Source organism: Staurois parvus, unplaced genomic scaffold (assembly GCF_062004578.1).
Source record: "Staurois parvus isolate SC_StPar_1 unplaced genomic scaffold, SC_StPar_1.0 ptg001930l, whole genome shotgun sequence".
Lineage (NCBI taxonomy): Eukaryota > Metazoa > Chordata > Amphibia > Anura > Ranidae > Staurois > Staurois parvus.
This window is the reverse complement of record NW_028319726.1, coordinates 297501-306712: the sequence shown is the minus strand read 5'-3', so window position 1 is coordinate 306712 and position 9212 is coordinate 297501. Positions and strand designations below refer to the sequence as shown.

The window sequence follows — 9212 nt, the reverse complement described above, 5'->3', positions numbered from 1 at the left end:
TATGACCTCCATGATTGGTAAGGACGGCACCGAGTCTTCTAGGCGTGGAATGAACAAGTTGGTGACATATTGCAACATCGATCTTTTTCCATTCTTCAAGAACGACCTCTTTTAGAGCCTGGATGCAGGATGGAGAGTGATGCTCAACTTGTCTCTTCAGACCTCCCCATAGGTGTTGGATTGGGTTCAGATCAGGAGACATACTTGGCCACTGAATCACTTTCACCCGGTTCTTCTACAGAAATGCAACAGTGGCCTTAGATGTATGTTTTGGATCCTTGTCATGTTGGAAAAGTGCACAACGACCGAGGACGCGGAGTGATGATAGCATCTTCTCTTTCAATATAGAGCAGTACATCTGTGAATTCATGATACCATCAATGAAATGCAGCTCCCCGACACCAGCAGCACTCATGCAGCCCCACAGAAGGACACTGCCACCACCATGTTTCACAGTAGGCACCATGCATTTTTCTTCTCTACTCACCTTTGCAACACCATACAGTTTTCAAACCATCAGTTCCAAAAACATTTATCTTGGCCTCGTCACTCCAGAGTACAGAGTCCCAATAGTCGTCTTCTTTTTCAGCATGGGCCCTGGCAAATTCTAGGCTGGCTATTTTGTGTATGGGTTTTAGGAGAGGATTCCTTCATGGACGACACCCATGCATGCCATTCCTCTGCAGTGTACGAAGTATTGTGTCACGGGAAACAATCACCCCAGTTTGGCTTTCCACTTCTTTCGCTAAGTCCAGTGAACTTGCATGGCGATTTTCTTCAACACTTTTGCTACAGTATTCTGACTGATAAGTAAAGCTTTGCTGATCTTCTTGTAGCCGTCACCTTTCTTGTGTAAAGAAATGATTTTCTTTCTCTGGGCTTGTCTGCTGGACACCTGTTTAATGAATAATTAGACTCACCTGGAGTTGAATTCTTGTTAATTGGGATTTTGTTGTCTAAAATGTAGCCTTTCTCCTAATGCAGGCCATAGACGGGTCGAAAACCGTCCGTTTTAAAAAAAACAAAAAACGAAAAATCGGTCAATAGGCCGACGTTCCCACCAATGGTAAAAAAAATCAGCCGATTTTCATCCCGTCTACGGCCGGCATTTAATTACTTCTGTCCCTGCAGAGAGCTCCGCTATTACATTTGACATGAAAAAGTATTGCGGTTGCAACAATGTATCTATTTGTATCCATTTTGGATACAGATGTTTTTATTCAGATACAAATAGATACATTTTTGCAACCACAATACTTTTTCATGTCAAATATAATAGTGGACTGGAATTCTTTTTCTTCTTCTTCTTCTTCTTGCAGGTCACGGCTCATGCGCAGATTTTTTATCGGTAAAACGATCAGCCGATTTGCCCATCATTGCCGGGAAAATCGGCCGATTGGCAAAATTGGCCGATTTTTTTCCAACTTTACCGATAAAAAAAAGTGCCAAAACCCCGAAAAACGGCCGACCAATTAGCCCACTAACAGAGCGAAAATTGGACGATTTTTTTTTTCGGCTGAAAAATTGGCCGATTTTTGACCCATCTATGGCCTGCATAAGACTTTCATTGGGGTGTATTCATTTTTGCAACATGGTCTTGAATGAATTTGTTAGGAAAAATACTTTTTTGTGTGTGCAGGTTAACAAATCTTGTTTGCAATCAATGGCCGGCATTTGTGGGAGTTTTATATATATATATATGTATAGTGTCCCATAGAAAATGTGGATTCTGAAAGGAGAATTTATGCTGAGCTCTGTATATACTGTATATATATATACCACACACACACACTGTGTTCATTTATGCAGTGTCAGTATGTACTGTGTATGTTTTTTTGTGCTATTTTACCGCGTTTTGGCGCATTTTTCAGTGTTAAAGCGTTTTTACAGCTAGTATACTCCTCTAGAAACCCACTAGTCCTTGTTTTTTTTTTCCAGCCAAAAAACACCCCAGGCAAAAACTGTTGATTCCAGTCTATGTGTGTATGGACACATAGGATAACATGCTGGGGGGTTTACTGGTTGTAGAGAAAAACCTCAAAAGCCAAAAACAGCCGCTGTAAAAACATCCCGTGTGCATGAGGACTTAGAGAGGCAATGTTGTTTTAATTCAAAAACACTTGGAGAATGCGGGCATCGATCCCGCTACCTCTCGCATGCTAAGCGAGCGCTCTACCATTTGAGCTAATTCCCCTTTGCTGGTTGACCCCTGTTTCTAGAAGAGACCTGAAGAGGGCAGTGTCAGGGGCCATAACTAGGACCTTGAGGGTCCAGGTACAAGAAGCAATAAAGGACCTCCCCACGGCTGCAGACGTGACCTTTGCAACTCTGGTAGTTCCACCACTGGGGTCAGTATTTTTCATTAGTTTTTTACCATTTTATTATTAATCATGTCCCTGTACAGTATTTATGCCTTTAACGTGCACTTTATAAAGAGTTTTGAACAGATAAAAGACCTTTTTTTACTTTTTTCTGACCTCCGGAACGGATTAATTGGTTTCCAATGCATTTACAAATTCATTTTTAATCATGTCCCTGTATGCCTTAAAGTGCACTTTATAAAGCTTTTTTAACAGATAAAATACTTTTTTTTACTTTTTTCTGACTTCCGGAACGGATTAATTGGTTTTCAATGGATTTTCGAATTCATTTTCTAATCATGTCCCTCTACAGTATTTATGTCTTTAAAATTCACTTTATAAAGAGTTTTGAACAGATAAGACCTTTTTTTTACTTTTTTTGACCTCTGGAACGGAGTAATTGGTTTTCAATGCATTTACAAATTATTATTTTTATTATACAGGATTTATATAGTGCCAACAGTTTGTGCAGCGCTTACAAAATGAAGGTAGAGAGATTAGGAGACAGCCGGACAGATTCATTTTTAATCATATCCCTGTACAGTATTTATGCCTTTAAAGTGCACTTTATAAAGAGTTTTGAACAGATAAGACATTTTTTTTTACTTTTTCTGACCTCCAGAACGGATTAATTGGTATTCAATGCATTCCTATGGGAAACTGTGTTTTAGTTTATGAATGTTTTACAATCAAAAAGTCCCGCAGAACGAATTAAATTCGTAAACCAAGGCACGCCTGTATTGGATACTGCCCAGGATGAGAGGGGTTTCTTTCAGCTTTTTAAATATATGTTCTGTGGTATTGGTATAAAAACAAACTTTCAGAAAAAACTTGGAGAATGCGGGCATCGATCCCGCTACCTCTCGCATGCTAAGCGAGCGCTCTACCATCTGAGCTAATTCCCCTGTATGACTAAGAGAGCTGCTTAACAGGAAACCAGCAGAGGGCAGTGTCCTTTTGCACCTGAACATGCAAGGATCTAGGACAGGGGTCACCAAACTGTGGCCCATTGGCTGGAAGTGGCCCTTTGCTAGCCTTTATCTATCCCTTGAGGCACTATTCCTCCCACTAATGCCAGCAATGGGGTACTATTCTTCCCATTGGCACCAGTTATGGGAATCTAATCCTCTTACAGACACCAGTGATGAGACACTATTCCTCCCACTGACACCAATGATGGGGCACTATTCCTCCCACTGACCCCAATGAAGGGGCACTATTCCTCCCACTGACACCAATGATGGGGCACTATTCCCCCAACTGACACCAATGATGAGGCACTATTCCTCCCACTGACACCAATGATGGGGCACTATTCCTCCCACTGATACCAATGATGGGGCGCTATTCCCCCAACTGACACCAATGATGAGGCACTATTCCTCCCACTGACACCAATGATGGGGCACTATTCCTCCCACTGATACCAATGATGGGGCACTATTCATCCCACTGATACCAATGATGGGGCACTATTCCTCCCACTGACACCAATGATGGGGCACTATTCCTCCCACTGACACCAATGATGAGACACTATTCCTCCCACTGACACCAATGATGAGACACTGATCCTTCCACTGACACCAATGATGGGGCACTATTCCTCCCACTGACACCAATGATGGGGCACTATTCCTCCCACTGACACCAATGATGGGGCACTATTCCTCTCACTGACACCAATGATGGGACACTATTCCTCTCACTGACACCAATGATGGGGCGCTATTCCTCCCACTGACACCAAATATGGGGCACTATTCCTCCCACTGATACCAATGATGGGGCACTATTCCTCTCACTGACACCAAATATGGGGCACTATTCCTTACACCAATTATGTAATCTTTTACTCCCATTGAACACCAAGCCTATGACAATATTTACTTCCACCGATTCAAGGGCATTTTCTACAGCCATTGACCACAGACTGGCCCTTCTAAAGTTTGTTTCAAAAGTTTGGAGTCCCCTGATCTAGGATCCTGAGTAGTTCAGAATGTTGAAGAATGTAGCTTTACAGGTGTAGAGAAATCAACAGCTCAGCTTGAAAAGAAGACAGAAGCAGAGAATTAAGCCGCCCATACACAGGTCGAATTCAGAAAGAATTTTCTTTCGAAAATCTTTTCTAAGAATTTTAGTTCGAATTCCACACATTAGTGGGCCACAGCAGCGGCCGATTTTCGAGCGACCATCAAGCATGTAATTGGTTTTCAATGCATTCCTATGGGAAACCACATTTTGGTTTACAAATTTTTTAATCATGTCCCTGTACAGTATTTATAGCTTTAAAGTGCACTTTATAAAGAGTTTTGAACAGATAAAAGACTTTTTTTTTACTTTTTTCTGACCTCCGGAACAGATTAATTGGTTTTCAATGCATTTCTATGGGAAACCGCATTTTAGTTTACAAATTTTTCACAATCGAAAAGTCCCGCAGAACTAATTAAATTTGTAAACCGCGGCACACCTGTATTGCTTACCGCCCAGGATGAGATTGGTTTCTTTCAGCTTTTTAAATATATGTTCTGTGGTATTGGTAAAAAAACAAACTTTGTTTTAGTGAAGCAATAAAATTTCCATTCAGAAAACACTTGGAGAATGCGGGCATCGATCCCGCTACCTCTCGCATGCTAAGCGAGCGCTCTACCATCTGAGCTAATTCCCCTGTGTGAGATCTGGCCAACCTTTCAGAAAACCAGTAGAGGGCAGTGTGCTGAATCTGGGCAGTTTCTATACCATCTTACCCTTTTTAGATCTGCGCACTCAATGGTCTGGGCAGGGGTGGAATGACAACTCATGGGGCCCCCGGGCAATAGGGGATCATAGGGCCCGTGTCCTTGCCCAAACTCAAAAAAGCATATGAAAAAGGTACCAGGGACATCTCATGGGACCCCCTACTGACCCCGGGCCCTCGGGCAGTGCCCGAGTTTCCAAATGGTCAGTCCGCCCCTGGGTCTGGGTTAAAATGCCATACGGGATGCTGTGTTTGGCAACAAATGTTGGAGAATAGAGCTCTACAAGAGTAGAGGAATGAACAGCCCAGCATGAAAAGAAGACAGAGACAGCCTTGATATACGTTGTGATCAGGGGCGGACTGACCATTTGGAAAATAGGGCACTCCCCATGGCCCGGGGTCAGTAGGGGGCCCCATGAGATGCCCCTGGTACCTTTTTCCTAGGCTTTTTTGAGTTTGGGCAAGGACACAGGGGCCCCATGATCCCCTATTGTCCGGGGGCCCCATGAGTTGTCAGTCCGCCCCTGGTTGTGATCTCAGTATTGTTTTTGTTTTTTTCATTTTTGGAAGTGTGTTTTTTTTTAAAGGCCTTTATCTCATAGTCAAGTAAAAAAAAGAAAAAAAAAAAAAGAAAATGTTCCATCAAAGCCTAAGTAATGCAAGATGAACTGTCAGAAGTACCACTTCTATTATCACTTGAAACTGTCCCACAGCCAGAGGGCCCACTTATCTTGCCGTCTGCAGTCAGGCTGAGCAGATGCTTTACAACACTTTTGTGGGAAACACTCACAATTATCCTTTTGATGGTTCTTTCTTTTCTTTTTGGATATCACACCAGACAGCAGATCAGGCTGGTTCCATAGTGTAGCGGTTATCACGTCTGCTTTACACGCAGAAGGTCCTGGGTTCGAGCCCCAGTGGAACCAGTAATCTTTTGAACCCCAATTTTATTTTTGTTGATCTCTCTTTGTCTTTTGATAAGGTCCCATTAACCGCTTGCCCGCTTCTATAGCAGAAGTACTGCTACAGGGTGGCATGGCTGTGGAAAATCACATATATATATACGTGAGTTGCATAGCGGGGTAGGGGGCACGCGTGCATGCCGCCCTACCCTCGCCACTATTGGCGGCTAGGGATGTCAATCACCGGGTCCTGGCCGGCACTTGCCGATCGTCAGGTAAAGCTGCCAGGGGAGAGATGTGTGTGTAAACAACACAGGTCTCTCTCCTATCGGCAAGGACATGCTGCTTTGTATTTCTCTACACAGCATGTCTCCCTAGTAAAACACAACACATAATGTGACCAGGGGTGGACTGACCATTTGGAAACTTGGGCACTGCCTGAGGGCCTGGGGTCCCCATGAGATGCTTCTGGTACCTTTTTCATAGGCTTTTTTGAGTTTGGGCAAGAACACAGGGGCCTCATGATCCCCTATTGCCCAGGGGCCCTGTGAGTTGTCAGTCCGCCCCTGCCCAGACCATTGAGCGCACAGGTCTAAACAGGGTAAGATGGTGTATAAATTACCCAGATTCAGCACACTGCCCTCTACTGGTTTTCTGAAAGTGCAGTCACATCTCATACAGGGGAATTAGCTCAAATGGTAGAGCGCTCGCTTAGCATGTGAGAAGTAGCAGGATCGATGCCCGCATTCTCCACGCTTTTTCAGAATGGAAATTTTATTTCTTCACTAAAACAAAGTTTGTTTTTATACCAATACCACAGAACATATATTTAAAAAACTGAAAGAATCCTCTCATCCTGGGCGGTAACCAATACAGGCGGGGGCCCCGTGAGTTGTCAGTCCGCCCCTGAATGTGACACAGCACACTGTTAACCCTTTGATCGCCCCAAATGTTAACCCTTTCCTGCCCAGTGCCATTAGTACAGTGTCAGCGCTTTTAATAGCACTGATCACTGTATTGGTGTCACTGGGGATGTCAGTGGCACTAAGTCAGTTCCCCTCCCAGTGTCAGAATGCCCACCGCAGTCCCAAAGATAAGTCGCTGATTGCCGCCATTACTAGTATAAAAAAAAATTATTACAGCATATATACCGCCATTTGTAGACACTATAATTTTTATGAAAAAGGAACAAAAACTAACGGGGCTTTACTGGTACAAAAAGCGAACAACCTCATATTCATGTATAAAACATATTTATTGAAACACATCTTCCTAAAGCTATATATATATATATACAGTCATGGCCGAAATTGTTGGCACCCTTGATATTTCTCCAGGAAATCATGTATTTCTCACGAAACGTATTGCATTAACACATGTTTTGCTATACACATGTTTATTCCCTTTGTGTGTATTGGGACAAAACAAAAAAAGGGAGGAAAGAAAGCAAATTCGACATAATGTCACACAAACCTCCAAAAATGGGCTGGACAAAAGTATTGGCACCCTTTCACAACTGCGGATAAATAAGAATGTTACAAGCATGTGATGCTCCTGTAAACTCACCTGGGGCAAGTAACAGGTGTGGGCAATATAGAAATCACACCTGAAAGCAGATAAAAAGGAGAGACGTTCACTTAACCTTTGCATTGTGTGTCTGTCTGTGCCACACTAAGCATGGACAACAGAAAGAGGAGACGAGAACTGTCTGAGGACCTGAGAACCAAAATTGTGGCAAAATATCAACAATCTCAAGGTTACAAGTCCATCTCCAGAGAACTAGATTTGCCTTTGTCCACAGTGCGCAACATTATCAAGAAGTTTGCAACCCATGGCACTGTAGCTAATCTCCCTGGTCGTGGACGGATGAGGAAAATTGATGAAAGATTGCAACGCAGAATAGTCCGGATGGTGGATAAGCAGCCCCAAACATGTTCCAAAGACATTCAAGCTGTCCTGCAGGCTCAGGGAGCATCAGTGTCAGCGCGAACTATCCGTCGACATTTAAATGAAATGAAACGCTATGGCAGGAGACCCAGGAGGACCCCACTGCTGACACAGAGACATAAAAAAGCAAGACTACAGTTTGCCAAAATGTACTTGAGTAAGCCAAAAGCCTTCTGGGAAAACGTCTTGTGGACAGATGAGACCAAGATAGAGCTTTTCGGTAAAGCACATCATTCTACTGTTTACCGAAAACGGAATGAGGCCTACAAAGAACAAAACACAGTACCTACGGTAAAATATGGTGGAGGTTCAATGATGTTTTGGGGTTGTTTTGCTGCCTCTGGCACTGGGTGCCTTGACTGTGTGCAAGGCATCATGAAATCTGAGGATTACCAAAGGATTTTGGGTCGCACTGTAGGGCCCAGTGTCAGAAAGCTGGGTTTGCGTCCAAGATCCTGGGTCTTCCAGCAGGACAATGACCCCAAACATACGTCAAAAAGCACTCAGAAATGGATGGCAAAGAAGCGCTGGAGAGTTCTGAAGTGGCCAGCAATGAGCCCAGATCTAAATCCCATTGAACACCTGTGGAGAGATCTTAAAATTGCTGTTGGGAAAAGGTGTCCTTCCAATAAGAGAGACCTGGAGCTGTTTGCAAAGGAAGAGTGGTCCAAAATTCCGGGTGAGAGGTGTCAGAAGCTTATTGATGGTTATAGGAAGCGACTGATTTCAGTTATGTTTTCCAAAGGGTGTGCAACCAAATATTAAGTTAAGGGTGCCAATACTTTTGTCCAGCCCATTTTTGGGGTTTTGTGTGACATTATGTCATATTTGCTTTTCTGCCTCTGTTTTATATTTGTTCCAATACATACAAAGGGAATAAACATGTGTATAGCAAAACATGTGTTAATGCAATACCTTTTTTGTGTGAAATACTTGATTTTCAGGAAAAATATCAAGGGTGCCAACAATTTCGGCCATGACTGTATATATATACACATACATACACATATATATATACACATACATACATAAATACATATATATGCAGAAAAAAACAAAGTGCTAACTCGTTTCGAGAGCAATCTATTGTTCTGAGGGAGATCGACTCCTGAAATGTGTTAGCTTTATCCGAGGACGCATGCTGTCCATGATTGGCACCTTTGACTTCTTGTCTCTGTTTTTATGACCTTTATGGCTTTTGAGTATGTTTTTGCATGTTTTTAATAAATTTATGGTTTTTGCGTTGATGCACGAGAAGAGTGCGTC

The 9212-nt window shown here is 42.9% G+C and overlaps 4 non-coding genes across 4 annotated transcripts; 1 reads left to right on the top strand and 3 right to left on the bottom strand.

The window, feature by feature from the left end:
• Positions 1-2121: 2121 nt before the first annotated feature.
• On the bottom strand, positions 2122-2194 carry TRNAA-AGC (transfer RNA alanine (anticodon AGC)). The gene has a single exon. It is a non-coding gene; the product is annotated as a tRNA-Ala (tRNA).
• Positions 2195-3192: 998 nt separating this feature from the next.
• On the bottom strand, positions 3193-3265 carry TRNAA-AGC (transfer RNA alanine (anticodon AGC)). Its single transcript has one exon. It is a non-coding gene; the product is annotated as a tRNA-Ala (tRNA).
• A 1690-nt stretch (positions 3266-4955) lies between these two features.
• On the bottom strand, positions 4956-5028 carry TRNAA-AGC (transfer RNA alanine (anticodon AGC)). The gene has a single exon. It is a non-coding gene; the product is annotated as a tRNA-Ala (tRNA).
• Positions 5029-5950: 922 nt separating this feature from the next.
• Positions 5951-6023, top strand: TRNAV-UAC (transfer RNA valine (anticodon UAC)). Its single transcript has one exon. It is a non-coding gene; the product is annotated as a tRNA-Val (tRNA).
• The last annotated feature ends 3189 nt before the right edge of the window (positions 6024-9212 follow it).